The sequence below is a fragment of the Pteronotus mesoamericanus genome, unplaced genomic scaffold (assembly GCF_021234165.1).
Source record: "Pteronotus mesoamericanus isolate MK-2021 breed Mesoamerican mustached bat unplaced genomic scaffold, CSHL_Meso_final contig_46, whole genome shotgun sequence".
In the NCBI taxonomy this organism is placed as follows: Eukaryota; Metazoa; Chordata; class Mammalia; order Chiroptera; family Mormoopidae; genus Pteronotus; species Pteronotus mesoamericanus.
The window spans coordinates 9,128,246-9,142,033 of record NW_026555170.1 but is presented as its reverse complement, the minus strand read 5'-3'; positions in this window follow the sequence as shown (position 1 = coordinate 9,142,033).

The window sequence follows — 13,788 nt, the reverse complement described above, 5'->3', positions numbered from 1 at the left end:
GGTTAAGGGGACACAGACCCTTTTAGGGCCTAAAACATCTCTCGACACCAAATCAGATCTTCAGAGTAAGAATCAATAGACTAAATCATAGAAATTAGAACTCTCTGAGTCCTAACTTGACTTAAGAAGAAGAGGCCAAGTGGCACCCCTCAAATATACAAGCTCTGAATGGGCAAATTTCACTTTCTCGGAAAACAAGAATCACAGATGCACTTGGCCAGCAGAAGATGGCACATCTCCACTCCCCAACACCTGCAGCATCACCATGAGAGAAACGCCTTACATAATCAAAGATATGCTGTAAGGTGACATGCATGGACCTGTGTTGGAATTTCACACAGGTAAAAGTCTTTAGCTCCTTCCAAATGTATTTTTAATGACCTAATTTGGTCAGGATTTTGGTGATACATCTTAGCAACCAGCACAAAGTAACTTCCCTATCCCTTCCTGCAACGTACCCACAACCTCAGTTTCGACTCCTCTCAGCCCTTCCTAGTCAGGGCAAGCCCCAGGTTTCAGTTTCTTAAACAGGCCTTGGATTATGGCAATGATTTTTCATGCAATCACCTCAAACTCTTGCTTCTGGAAGACTGAAGCAGGCTTCTAATAGCCACCCATTATTAAGAACATACTGTGTTCTAGGCTCTAATCTCAAATTCATCTTCATAACAATTTATAATGGAAGTATATTAGCCCTGTTTTACAGATGAGGAAATTGGAGCACAGAGAAGTTAAATAACTTTTGTCTAAGGTCACAGAATTAGTAAGCAATAGAGCAGGCTTTAACTTCAGGCTTGTCTAATCCTAAACTCATATTTTTTAAAATAATAATGGTGGATTCTTATACAGCAACTTGTGTCAGGCATTGATCTAAACACTCTTTAAATCTAATTTATTTAATCTTTACAACAACCCTAGAAGAGAGGTATTATTTCTACCACTGCCATCATGCAGATGAGAAAACTGAGGGACAGAGAGATTCAACAACTTTTAAAATAGCAAAACTCATAGTTGATAATACCAGAATTCAAACCCGGGCAGGCTAGTTCTTGCATCCAGGCCTTAACCCCTGCCCCTCATTCTGCCAGTAACTTTCCTGTGTTCATTCATTCAAATATTGCTTAGGCACATTTGTGTACCAAACATCTTGCCAGGTATTGTACAAAGATAACCAGTATTTGACAGGTTCCTTCCCTCAGAGAGCAGTAACCTAGATGAGCAAAATTAGAAAAACAATATTAAGAAAGAAAGTAGTTACCAGACTGTGAAGCCAGGTAATGCATGTATGGCCAGCAGGAAGTCTCTTACATTGGAACGGGCAGGAAGACCTCAAGAGGTGCTGAAGGTTGGCTGAATATGGAGAAGTGGAGAGAATAGTCCGGGTAAGAGGAAATATGTGAGCAAAGGTAAAAACAAGGAGAAAAACCAGAAACAGAAGATAAACCCCCATGCCAGACTCCATAGTGCTGTTTTACATGTTATCTCATTTAATCTTCATACATGTCTACAAGGCATCTTCACTTAACAGATAAAGAAAATGAGGTGTAGAAAGTTCAACAACTCATGATGGTCACACCACCACCAAGGAACACCGCTGGGTTTGCTTGCCTCCGACACCTGTTCTCTAAACACAGGGTCTCTTCACACGGGTGAACACAAACTGAGAAGGCCAAGGAACTGGCAAAGCACTGGCAAAGCACTGTCAAGGCCAGGCAGAATCTAACCATTTTGATTTTTAGACCCTTTAGAGCAGCTAGAGCTCTTTGTCTTCCTCCCATCCCCCAGAGGGGTATGTGCATTTTCAATTTAGGAGCCTCTTCCTGTGGGGTTCCCACTCCAGACAAGCTCCCTTTCTGTACACTGACACATCATAACTTGCTTTGTCCAAATATAGAGCAGTCCTCTCACCAAGGAAGGGCCTGGTTGAGGACAAGCTCTCCACTGGTGAGGTCAGCTGGTGGGGACCCAGGCTGGGCCTCAGGGACTTCGAGGATCCCCTAATCCAGACCCTTCTGTTAAGAGGAAAATTCTGATACCCAGACTGGGGAGGAAAGTGAGTCACTGTAGACATTCCCTCACCCTACAAAAAGGAAAAAAAAAAAAATTCTGAGCTCCATGGAAGTGCCTTGGCAAGCAGAGGTCTTAAATTCCTCCAACAGCTTGGGGAGGAGGTAACTAAGGATCTGCCTTCCCACAGAGTCTGTCTTTAGATTCCAGTGTTGCTAAGACTAAAAAGAGCAAATCTGTTTTCTTAGCAAGGTTCAAGCTTTACTCAAATTTTGTTGCAGTTAGGATGGAACTGGGGTGGAGAGGCATCTAATTGTGAATCATCAGCTTTTAATTGAATTTACTCTCCTCCCTCTGCAAGGAAAGCAGGCCCTGATGTTGCAGCACCCACTTACAGCTTCTTATAGCATGCCTCTTACAGCACCCACCTCCTACAACAGAAATATAGGTGTTGTGATGCTTCTACCATTGTACCCTTAGGTGGTCCTCTAAACAGACCTGAAGCAGCAGAACTGCCCACAGCAAAGGAGAATCTGCTGTCCAAAGATAAAAGAAGTACCATTATGTCATTGACAGAATGTTAAAGTGTATATCAAGACAGTTACTCATCAAACATCCCCTCTAGGAACGTATATAACCCATTGCTCTTTCTAAAGCCAAAAGACTGTGAGTTACTTTCCATTAATATTTCCTGTCACTCTTCAGTTCCATTTCCACCAATCATCACATTAGACCATAGCCAAAAGACATAATATTTTTAAAAAATGTACTTACCTTAATGTGCTCAGAGTATTTAGAGGTCAGTTTCCCTGCTGGCTACTTTTAGTGTAGTTCTGTAGTACATAAAGGGGATTTCTTCTCATTGTCTTTAGCATGAGGTAAAATCCTCAGAGGGAGCAGAATCCAGATATGTTTCAATAAAATAGACCAATGACCTTGGACTATATTATTCACATAGTAGTAGTTGAATATGCTTTTTTTTTTTTCCCTGATCCAGGATTTATTGACCAAAAGTAATTTGCAGTATTTGGGAAACTAGAAATTGGATGACTTAAGTATGAGGAAGTTGGACCATTCCCCCTTTCTTTAAATTCTCTCTTCCCCTGTGCACACCTCTCTGTTTGCTTTCTACCTTTCTGATCACTCATGGTTAGGTTTCTTTATGCGCCTCTCTCCCTCTACCAAGCCCTTAAATGTTGGTATTTCCCTGAACAAACTCACCCACTCCCATGTCTACATTATATCATCCCAAATCTGTACCTCAATTGATATCTCTCTTCAGAACTCCAAACCCACTCATCCAACTGCCAACTATACAAGCTCCTCAAACTCGACATATAGAAAATTGAACTCATTATCTTCTCTCTCTACCACCTCCTCACACCCTTTTCTTTTTCTGTTCTCTGTATTGTTAATGGCACCATCTTTTATTGTGTCATTGCCCAAATCAGAGAACTGGTAGTCATCCTTCACTCTTTGCTACTCCTCACCAAAATTCCCTCACATGTCAAGGGCTGTCAAGTTCTTCTCTTGAATTCATTCATTTTTCTCCACTCTCATGGCTATTAGCCTAGTTCAGGTAAAATTCATCATTTTCGAACTGTGAGATGTCTCCCAATTTGTTCTCCTTTCCCTACTTGAGCTCTTCCAATCTATTCTTTATGTGGCACCCAATGATCTTTCTAATATGTGCATCTAAGTACATCATACCCCTCGCTAAAAATCCTTCTAAGTAGATCCTCTGCTTTTAAGATTAAGTCCAAATGCCTTAACCAACTGAAGAAACCCTGTATATCTTGGCCTCCACATACCTCTCCCACCTCATCTCTCACCAATTCTTTCTCATTTCATGGTCCAGCCACATTGAATTTCTTTCAGATTTTCAAACCAGCTCCATTCTCTCTTGCCTCCTGGCTTTCCTAGGATCATAGATTGCACAGAGGAAAGGGACTGAAAAATAGCCAAATCAGAGCTTTCCACCAGCTTCCTTCTTATCTTCAGAAAACTCAATCCAATTCATTGAATATTGATTGAGTGCCCACCAAGTGCAACACACTACTCTAGCAACTGAAATGACACTCAATAGGAAAGACATAGTCCATGCTTATTGAACTTGCAATTACACTGTTTCTCTTAAGCCTGCGTTTAAAAATTCAAGTTTCTAAAATTTACTTCCTTTCACGAAACTTAAGCTAAGCCACACTAAGAAACTATCTGTCCTTGGCACAACTGGCTTATGCCTATACTCACTTTTACCAGAATAGTTCACACCCTTCTTTATCAATCCAGGGCCTAAATATTTTTTCCCAGTTTCTTTACTTCAAAGAAGCCCCAACTGGCTGTTTATGCCTAGATTAGAAAACTCTTTAAGTTTCTGTTGATTTTCTCAGCTGTTGCTTAAGGCACTCCAATTGGCACTGATCACCAAAGATTCCCAGGAGCCAGAAGCCCTGCATTTAGTAGCTGTGTTTTGTGTTGCATCAATCAGTGCTGGAAAGAATGTTTAAATTTAAAATACTAGAACTCAGGAAAGGGGGAGAAGGAAGAGCCACCCTAAAGAAATTTAGTAACCGGCATTTCTGGGTTACCCTTGATCACACACACAGCAAAATGATGGATCCAGGCAAATCTAAAATTAAAAGACTATATTTTATGTCTTTGTTGAATTAGGAATGTCATTTGATGATTAAGACAAAATCTTTGTGACAGTTTTCCTTCTTCTTGGTAAGTAGATGACTGGAAGGCTTAGTATTACTAGAATTGCAAAAAGGCATCCCCTCTTGGCAGACAGGTGTCAGAACATCAACCTTTCTTCCCTTGTGACTGGAAGCAGGCTTTGTGCAAGGCGTATACTGCCTGTCCACACGTGGTTGGCCTCCAGACCCACCCATCCAACTGCCAGCTACACAAGCTCCTCAAATTTGAAACTTAGAAAATTGAACTCATTATCTTCTCTCTCTACCACCTCCCTAAAGAAATTTATATGACACCCTGTGCTTTCCAAAATCATGGCTGTCACTACACAAACAGAAGGTATTCATTCTCTCAGGTTTCTCACTACCCAGCCCCAAACAAGAGGGGGTCTACTTTCTAAACAGAGGAAGTTACTACATTTTGCATTCTTATTCTCTATTTAGAAACTCATGTGAAGTTTCTGAATGTCTTAAACTTTCATCATCTGTTCATAAGGGTCAACTCTCTCTCTCTCTCTCCCCTTCTCCCTCTCTCTCTCCCTCTCTCTCTCTCTCTCTCTCTCTCTCTCTCTCGCTCACACATACACCCACCCACCCACACACACACCACTGCCCTTAGTGAGGAAGAAATCTGGGTTGTTCTCAAATATAACACAAATAGAATTCCTGGCAATCAGAGTTTTACCCAGAGGTGTTAATGAAGCATAGTCATTCCTGGCTGACCAGAAGCCCAATGACTATTAATAGAGGAAAGCAACATGAAGGTATCAAATAGGGGAAAGAGCATGCTACAGCTGAGTTGAAACCTAAATAAATAGAAATAGGCTGTAGAGAATCAAGTGACCATTTGTCCAATGTCTTACTCTCTTTGGTTTTCTTAGGCTGAATTGATTCCTGTCTAGTTCGGGTTGGGAACACACAAGACTAACTTAGTTTGGGAGTCAACCAAAGATTCTAGGTGCTCCTTTTAAGACAGGTCCTGCGCCTTAGTTTAGCTGAGTGTTCTTATGTGAAAAATACCTTTCCTTCCATCTATGGCAGGCTATGTTTGTGAGTGTGGCAGACAGCAACAGCAATAAGCAGGAGAATCAAAAGATTGTATGTGGCATCAACCCTATATTTCACCTGCATTCCTAGAGCCGTGAAGTTTCTGCAACTGGTATAGCAAAACCTCCCCACAGGACTGCACACAGAGTGACTTTCATATTTTCCACCCCCTAGGTATGACCTTTTTACTCAGGCGATTTAACTCCTACAATCCACCTAAGAACTTTTCGGTGAGTCTTTCAGAATACAGAAGTATCAAATAAGGAAATTACTGATTTATATCTTTAAATATCAAAGATATTTGTTGAATTAGAAAACATGTATCAATGATCTTCTCTTAGGAAAACAATCGGTTTAGCACTAGGGTGCCATAGGGTAGGGTGAGGGAAGGTTTGAAAGATGAGAGACACAAGAAGCCTGCCCACATAAGAACTTAAAAATGGAGGAAACTGGCACAGATAAATACATAATACAAGAGGGACAGAGCCTAGGTGTCTGGAGTTGTGCTTGCTGAAAGAGAACCAAATTTGGAACTTGCCATACCATCAATACCTTTTAAATAATTTTTCATTCCTCCGGAGTAAAATTTTATCATACCTGCCAAGGAGAGAAACTACAGTAAACAGAAGTATGCTCCTTGGGGAAGATTTGTCTGTACTCTTTTGCTATTCTCAGCATAGCGGCCTGAGGTCTCTTTTCAAGTTGAGTTGGTTTTGATGTGTGTGAATGATTTGGTCCTTAAGATGGTTAAATAGTCAAATAGATCAAAAGGATTAGAAAGGCCCACTGAAGCAAGGTTATGATCGATCCATCCACCTGTATTTGGACTCTGCAGCACGGCCAGGACACTGACCTACTGATTCAAGTAGATAAGACCGTAACTGCGGGCCCCAAGGGTCTTTTACACTCTGGGGAGCCAGCAATTGCAGCCCTAACGGGAAGGTCTGAGAAAGCAACTGCAGAGCTCCACAATCCAGTGCATTGAAAGCTATCAAAATCGGAGGCTTTGCTGATGACAGAGGTGGAGCATTAGAGACCCTCAGGGAAACCCCCTCCTGCTGGGTTACAATTCTTGACTCAAGGCCTATTTCTGAAAGACATCAAACACAAAAAGAAAAAAAAAAGTCTGAGGAAAAAACAAAGCTTATTCCATTTGCAGGACAGAGAATGAGACAAGTAACAGATGGAATGGGGAAGTGCAAAGGGCTTAATAAGATTCACTGCAGGATTAGGCATTCATGTGATTAAAATCAGCATATGCAAGGCAGAGGCAGAACAAAATCACACCACTCTGACTCATCATCCTTCAGGGTGTGCAGCCACCACCGTGCAGGTGAGACCAGGTGGAAGCCATACACACGAGCCCTGCCAAGAAGCATCATAACTTGTGAACTGGACTGTGAAGGTTTTGTCTTGCTCTTTGATGTCATGAAAGTTTCAGCCACAGAAAGAACAACTCATCTGGTACAGAAACAGCTTCGAGTGCTCAGTACCAAGCACGGTGCCAGATAAATCAGTGCTTAATAACTGTGCTTTCAGTGAGTATAAGTCTAACCTCTTAGAAGGAATATAGGAATGGTCTGTGATCATATGCCCAGATTGGCCTGATAGTACCAGTTTATATCTGTTGTATCAGTATAATTAGTAATGCCTCCTTTCACTTGCAAAAGGGTATCAGTTTGTACAGCAAATTATATTTTACCTTAGGTATACAGTCTATCACCAAAATAAATGTTTTCCATTGGTTAGATGATCACAAATATACATGGGGCCCTTTACTTTTTCCATCAGGTAGCTCCTTAGTCCTTGCAGAGCCTATATTTGGTGAACTTTGAGAGGCCCTTTTCTCTTCGGTCTCCCTTTTTATCTCTTTGCCCATGTCTCTGTTATTTGTTCCATTTCTGTCTTTCCCTCAAGTGTCCTGACTCCACCCCCCAGGGGAGGGGAGTATGAATTAGCTTCTCTGTGTCCTGTGAGTCTTGATTATTTTAAGTCCTTCAGAGTCCACCACTTCTAACACACCTTTCCTTGCTAATATTGACCATCTTTCATAACACAACTTGGATATACATTTGTGCTGACAAAGTCTCTTTTTATCCTGTCTTACTAAAGGCCCCTCCCAAGAATGAGTGATAATGAAGAGAAGGAAAAGAAGCAAGAAAACCCTATCATGCTGCAAATAAACAAAGAGCTTGAGTGAGGTCCTACATATTGACTTTTAGCCCTGTGGGTTTCTCTTATCTACCAGAAAGGACTGAATTACGTGCTTGCTTTCTAAGCAAGCAGTCTGATTCATTCCTGGGACTTACATCTATTTCCATTTAGCTTAGCGTTTACACCAGCAAGATTCAAGAACAAATTCTATTTTGTGTGAGATAAATCATTTTTTTACCCTGGGAAGCCCAAAATAATCACAAAAATAAAGAGAAGTAAAAGGAAAGAGAAATGTTAGTAAGAATTGGATCCATGAATGTGTGTGGGATTTTTATATTTTTAATGTAAAAATTTTCAACCTCTCTCTCAGACCATGAGTGGGAGTTTATTATCTGCTGTGTAAAATTCTTATGAGCTTCTGGCATCATTGCTAATAAGGAAATAATAGCAGATCTATAGTCTCTGTCTTCATAAAAGGAAGCAAGAGACTCATTTGGCCATATCAAATGCAGGACTGAGTTAGGAACCTTAAAAAAAAAAAATTCAACTCCACATAGTGTATTGTAAATGAAATTAGAGTCTGAAGACAAGGACTGGAATCTTATTTTATCCGTTCCTTACTGTGTGGCCTTGTACAAATCTCTTGGGGCCTCAGTTTCTTATTTGCACAATGAGAGGCTTGTTTGCTCTACCCACATTACTCAAGCTCTATCAATCCATGACTTGGTCATTTGGTAAGAGAGAATTTTTTCTGTTATCAGCCCCATGTGAAAGACATCAAATGCTCACTCCATCTCCTACTCCCACATTCCACCAGTTATCTTCTAAAAACCCTCACGGAAGCCTCTGGGATCTCCGTGCTCCCTCACTGCCCCCGTCTTTCCCTGAATCAGACTCTCTGGATTACATAACTTCACCACGGTGATTTCTGTTAAACGAAAACTGTCTCTGCTCACAGTGTCCAGCTTGTGCTTTAGCTCTGAGCTCTCCGAGCACAGCAAAACATCTCATATCAAAAGGTCCATCTGCTTTCAGCTGGAAAATAAAGTTAGAATAACCAGGTTGCTATAAATTGGTCGGCTCAGGTCCGCCACTGAGAAATCAATTGCTCAGCCTTCCATGTCCCTCCTGAACCAGTGTAGGTTCAATGGATGCAATAATACAACCCAACTCCCACGCCTCCTTGGCAAGGTATGTTTTTTCATTCCCCCTGCCTAGAAAGGTACCAACATTCCCTGACTTGCTATTGACACTTTTATATTCAAACCTGACTCCCAGACATGTTCGATTATTAAAAATAGCCGAAGCAAAGTGTGTATTTTTCATTTTTCCTTCATTAGAGAATATTTTGCAGGATCTTTTTGTAGTAACCTTGGTCAATCTGGCTTAAAAATCGTGGTCACAACTAATACCCTCTGTTTCTATGCGATGCAAACACCTATACATAGTCAGGTGGTCTTAAGTCCGGGGGTCTTAAACCCCGTTTGGAGATTTCCTGAAAGTGCCCTCACAACTCCCTCCTGGAATTGCAGGGACCATGAAATGAGATGATGCATGTGAAGTATGCAAAGCCTAGCGTACTATAGGAACTCTTATTTCATAACAGAGCATTGCAGGAGATCTTTTCATGATGGTAGGGAAAGATTACTGTAAGTGGTAAAATGGTAGGAGTAGAAGAAAAGGAACAGATGCAGAAGTAGATAGAAAAGTGAAACAGATGTAGAATAAACCGTGAGCACAATGTGGGAAAGCTCTCCCAGACTCTGACTTCTCAGCATCCCAAATGGCCACATTCATGACAACCTGATTTTCTGGTGAGTCTCAAGCTCCATCCTCATTACAGAGTCTGTAATCAACTTACAAACTTCCCCTTCCTGCTCTCTGAATGCTGCAATCATAAAAGCACACTCTCTGCTCCTTAATTCTTACGTGCAATTCCTACATCTCTCCCATGGGATCAATGACATTCAAAACTCTGCATTTGATTTCTCTGATCTGAATGGAAACAGCCACCTGAGATGCTGCTGTACAGGTAATTTGATAACTTCATGCCCACTTAATTCTCTAGGAACTTTATCTATCACTGCTCTGCTATGTTCAAGGGCCCATAGTTGATACTTTCTTCATAGTAATCATGGAAGATATATATAGACTTCCAAATGATTTCAGTGCCTAACTGAAAATAGCTTCCCGCAGAGGAAGAAATTTCCTGCCCCCAACATCAAGGCTCCCCTCTCACGCCCTGCTTTGGTACACTCTGTCTAACCTAGTGAAATACTTCCTAGAAGAGAAGTTCATGAAAAGCCTCCATAATTCTAAATCTTAGGTTTGCTAAGATGACTGCCCCATTCCCACACCCTGGCTATATATATAACACAGATTCCTCATTACCTTTGAATCCCACTCCCTTGGCTCTACTGACTGGGTTCATGTACATTGGGCACCAGACATTCTTGAGAATGAGACTTCCAACCCAAATCTACCATCCACTCTCAGGTTAAACTGGTTCTCAATCTCTTTTCCTTGATTTTCTTTTTCTAGCTTCCTCTGTTCTTTCTATAATTACTGTTTTTCCTCCTGTTACAAGTAAGCCTCTCTTTCTGTCATCTCCTAAACCTCCCCGAAAGAATTCTTTGGCAAGTTCTGGGTATTATAAACTATCATAGATGCCTAAAACCAGTCAAATGACAATAACTACAAAAGAAGCATGAATTTCGTGTGGAAACCACATGCTTCTATGTTATCTTAGGCACTAGTACAGAAGGATCTCTTGAGAAAAAGCCAGGCTATGACATTACTTTATACTGAGTATCTTGGCAGCACTGCAAGGTGATATTTACCATGACCTTCCTTTGCACCAAGAGCTAGATTTCCAGCAACCCCTTCCCTGGGACCAATTTCTAATAGCTCTATGGCCAGAAACTGCTGTACAGCTGGGAGTTGGGCACAGGAATCAGATCCAGGCCCTATGTGGCGGTGGTGCTATATACAAAAAGCTGGTCCCTAGAGCAAATGAAGACCTGAAACTACTCTGGCCACCTGGCAATTTGAGAGTATCACTAGTTGCAGAAAAATGTTTGAGGTCTAACCCAAATAAAAGGGAAAGTTGGAACCTTACTTGCTAACTCTACACTGAAATAAGAAAGGAAGCCCAACCTCCAGAACTTCTTCCAGCAGCTAGGCAGGTGGCACAACAACCTGGCAGCAGGCCTTAACTCCCCCCACCCCACCTTGACCATACCCCAGCAAGAAAGCATTCCCCAATATAAAGTTCAGCAACACTCTGTCTATAAGGGTAACTAAGAAGGGGTGTATGGCCTGACTGCATTATCTGAAGTGATGAGAAACCTAGAAAGAGGCTATAGATACATCCTCGTATGGCCACCACAGCCTAATTCACACCTGTGTGTGTAGAAGTCCCTCATTCAGGGCCCACACAAAGCTTTGTGGGTGGGCAGCTGGGATGGAACATGTGTGTGATTTCAGTCCCCACTGCTTCCTGTGCTCCAGAACAGTGCAGAACGCACAGTCACACAGAGCTGCCCCATTCCATAGCTTAGAGGCTAGAAATAATTAGGCTCCAGGCAGAGGGTCAGAAAAGATAGCAGGTGTCATAGCTGGATCAGCACAAACCATTTTCACACTCCTCTAAATGTTGGGGCTTCCATCTGTGCTAGCCTAGCTGAGGGCAGAGGTTTTAGGAGGAACAAGGGGAGGAACATAGTGTCAGTACTCACATTCAAGCTGCCATGTCCTAACCTCATTCTGACACAGCCACTGAAACTGAACCCATTCCCATCATCAAATTCAGTCACCACCATCTGACTTTGAGGAAAATTATCACGAACACTCCGTGCTCTCTTGCTCTAAGTACATCTGGGGATCCAACAGTGATGGGAGGTGAGAAAAATGGGCTGAGCAGTATGGTCTCCAATAAAGTAATCAAAAGTAGCAGGGGAGTCTTAGTTGGTGTGGTTCACTGGATTGAGCACCAGCTTGCGAACCAAAGGGTCGCCAGTTCGATTCTCAGTGTAGGGCACCTTCCCAGGTTGCGGGCCAGGCCCTCAATAGCGGGAGTGCAAGAGGCAACCACACATTGATGTTTCTATCCCTCTCTTTTTCCTTTCCTTCCCCTCTGTAAAAGATAAGGAAATAAAATCTTTTAAAAGAGAAAAAATGTAACAGGGGAAAGCTTTAAAATCAGGGTGGATTGGTTCCTACTAAGAGAGAAGTAGAACCACACCATTCTTACCACTGCTCCAAGCAAAAAAATAAAATGTAAAAAGGAGATATTTAAAGGTGGGCTCTAAACCAATATAATGACCTCCTTGGACACAGCAGATTTCAGCTCTTGGGGATTCATGGCGACCTGAGATGCTCCACACATGGCAGGTGCCCTGAACCAGACTCACTATGAGAAATCAGGGCTAGACCAGTGTCCCCACCCATGCTACCCGCAAGAGGACAACTACTGCAGCTGTTGCCTTACAGTAAGCCCCTGTGAAGCTGCAAACCTAGTGAAACAGGAGGAAACCAGCACAGCTGTGAAATCAAGCTGCACTGAATGAGGACCTGAGCAAGGCTGCCCACGAATGAATGCAGGAGCTAGGCCTGTGACCTATTCGGTAGCACACAGGGCAGGACTCTCCCAGCACCCATGTAATACGTGGTTCCAAACAGGGTCCCAGGGGACTTGGGGCAGAGACAACCATCCAAGAAGAGATGAATGAAGAGAGAGGGAAAGAGAAAGTGAGAATCTCTCAATAAAGAGAGACAACCAAAAAAAGTGAGGCAACATTGCAAAGGCAATTTAAAATAATCCCAAAAGTGTTCCTGTATTTTTAATATCCTCACAGAGAGAAGAGAAGGATTAACATTTATTTAAAAACTGATAAAACAACGGGCACAGCTAATCAATTCCACAAGAGCAGAGAGTTAATTAAAGAGAAGCAATATTCAAAGGGTTAATGGCTAACAATTTTTGAGAATTGAAGAGATATGAGTCCACAGTTTGAAAATGCACTCTGAGGCAAGGTAAATCAATAAAAATAAATCTACAACCGTAGTGTATGGCCAAACTATGGAACAGTGTAAAAGTTACCAGAGAGAAAAAGATATATTCCTATGAAGGAATGACAATTAGATTGACAATAGATATATCATCAGCAACAATCAATACTAAAGGAAAATAGAATAACATCTTCCACATACTGAGAGAAAATAATTATCTACCTTGAATACACACACACACACACACACGTACCTATATATCCCAAGCCAACAAAGGGAATAAAGGAGTATAAAAAAATCATTTATCAATCCCACAGGAAGCAGAAAAGGAAGAAAAATAAAGAGGGTGGTTCTGGCAGAAGAGCCCAGATGTCTGTCAAAGATTTGTGTTCCTCTAACAAAGTGTGGAATTGTTGCTGGGAAGTGGCCATCATGCCATGAACTGCATTTCCCAGACCCATCTTGCTTTAGTGTAAGACCATGTGACTAGTTCTCATAAACAAAAGGTGAGTAGTTCCAGGCTGATGTGGTTAAGAAGCAGGTGTGTCTTCTGTACCTTTTCTTTCTCTTTCTTATGGCGATCTTGGAGCCCACGCGTTGAGAATGACAGAGCCATCAAATGGAAGGAGCCTGGATTCCTGAATGACTATGCGGGGCAGATCATACTCTGTGCCACTAATAGGATTCTACATAACAAAATATATACTTCTATTGTGTTGAGCCACCGAGGTTCCTGGGTTCATTTGTAACCTCAGCTAGCACTGTCCTAAGTAATACAGATGATAAACAGAAAGCACAAAATAAGGTAGCAGAAATAAGTCCAGATATATTATCAATCACAAAAATGTAAATGGATTAAGCCCGGTGGTTGACAAAC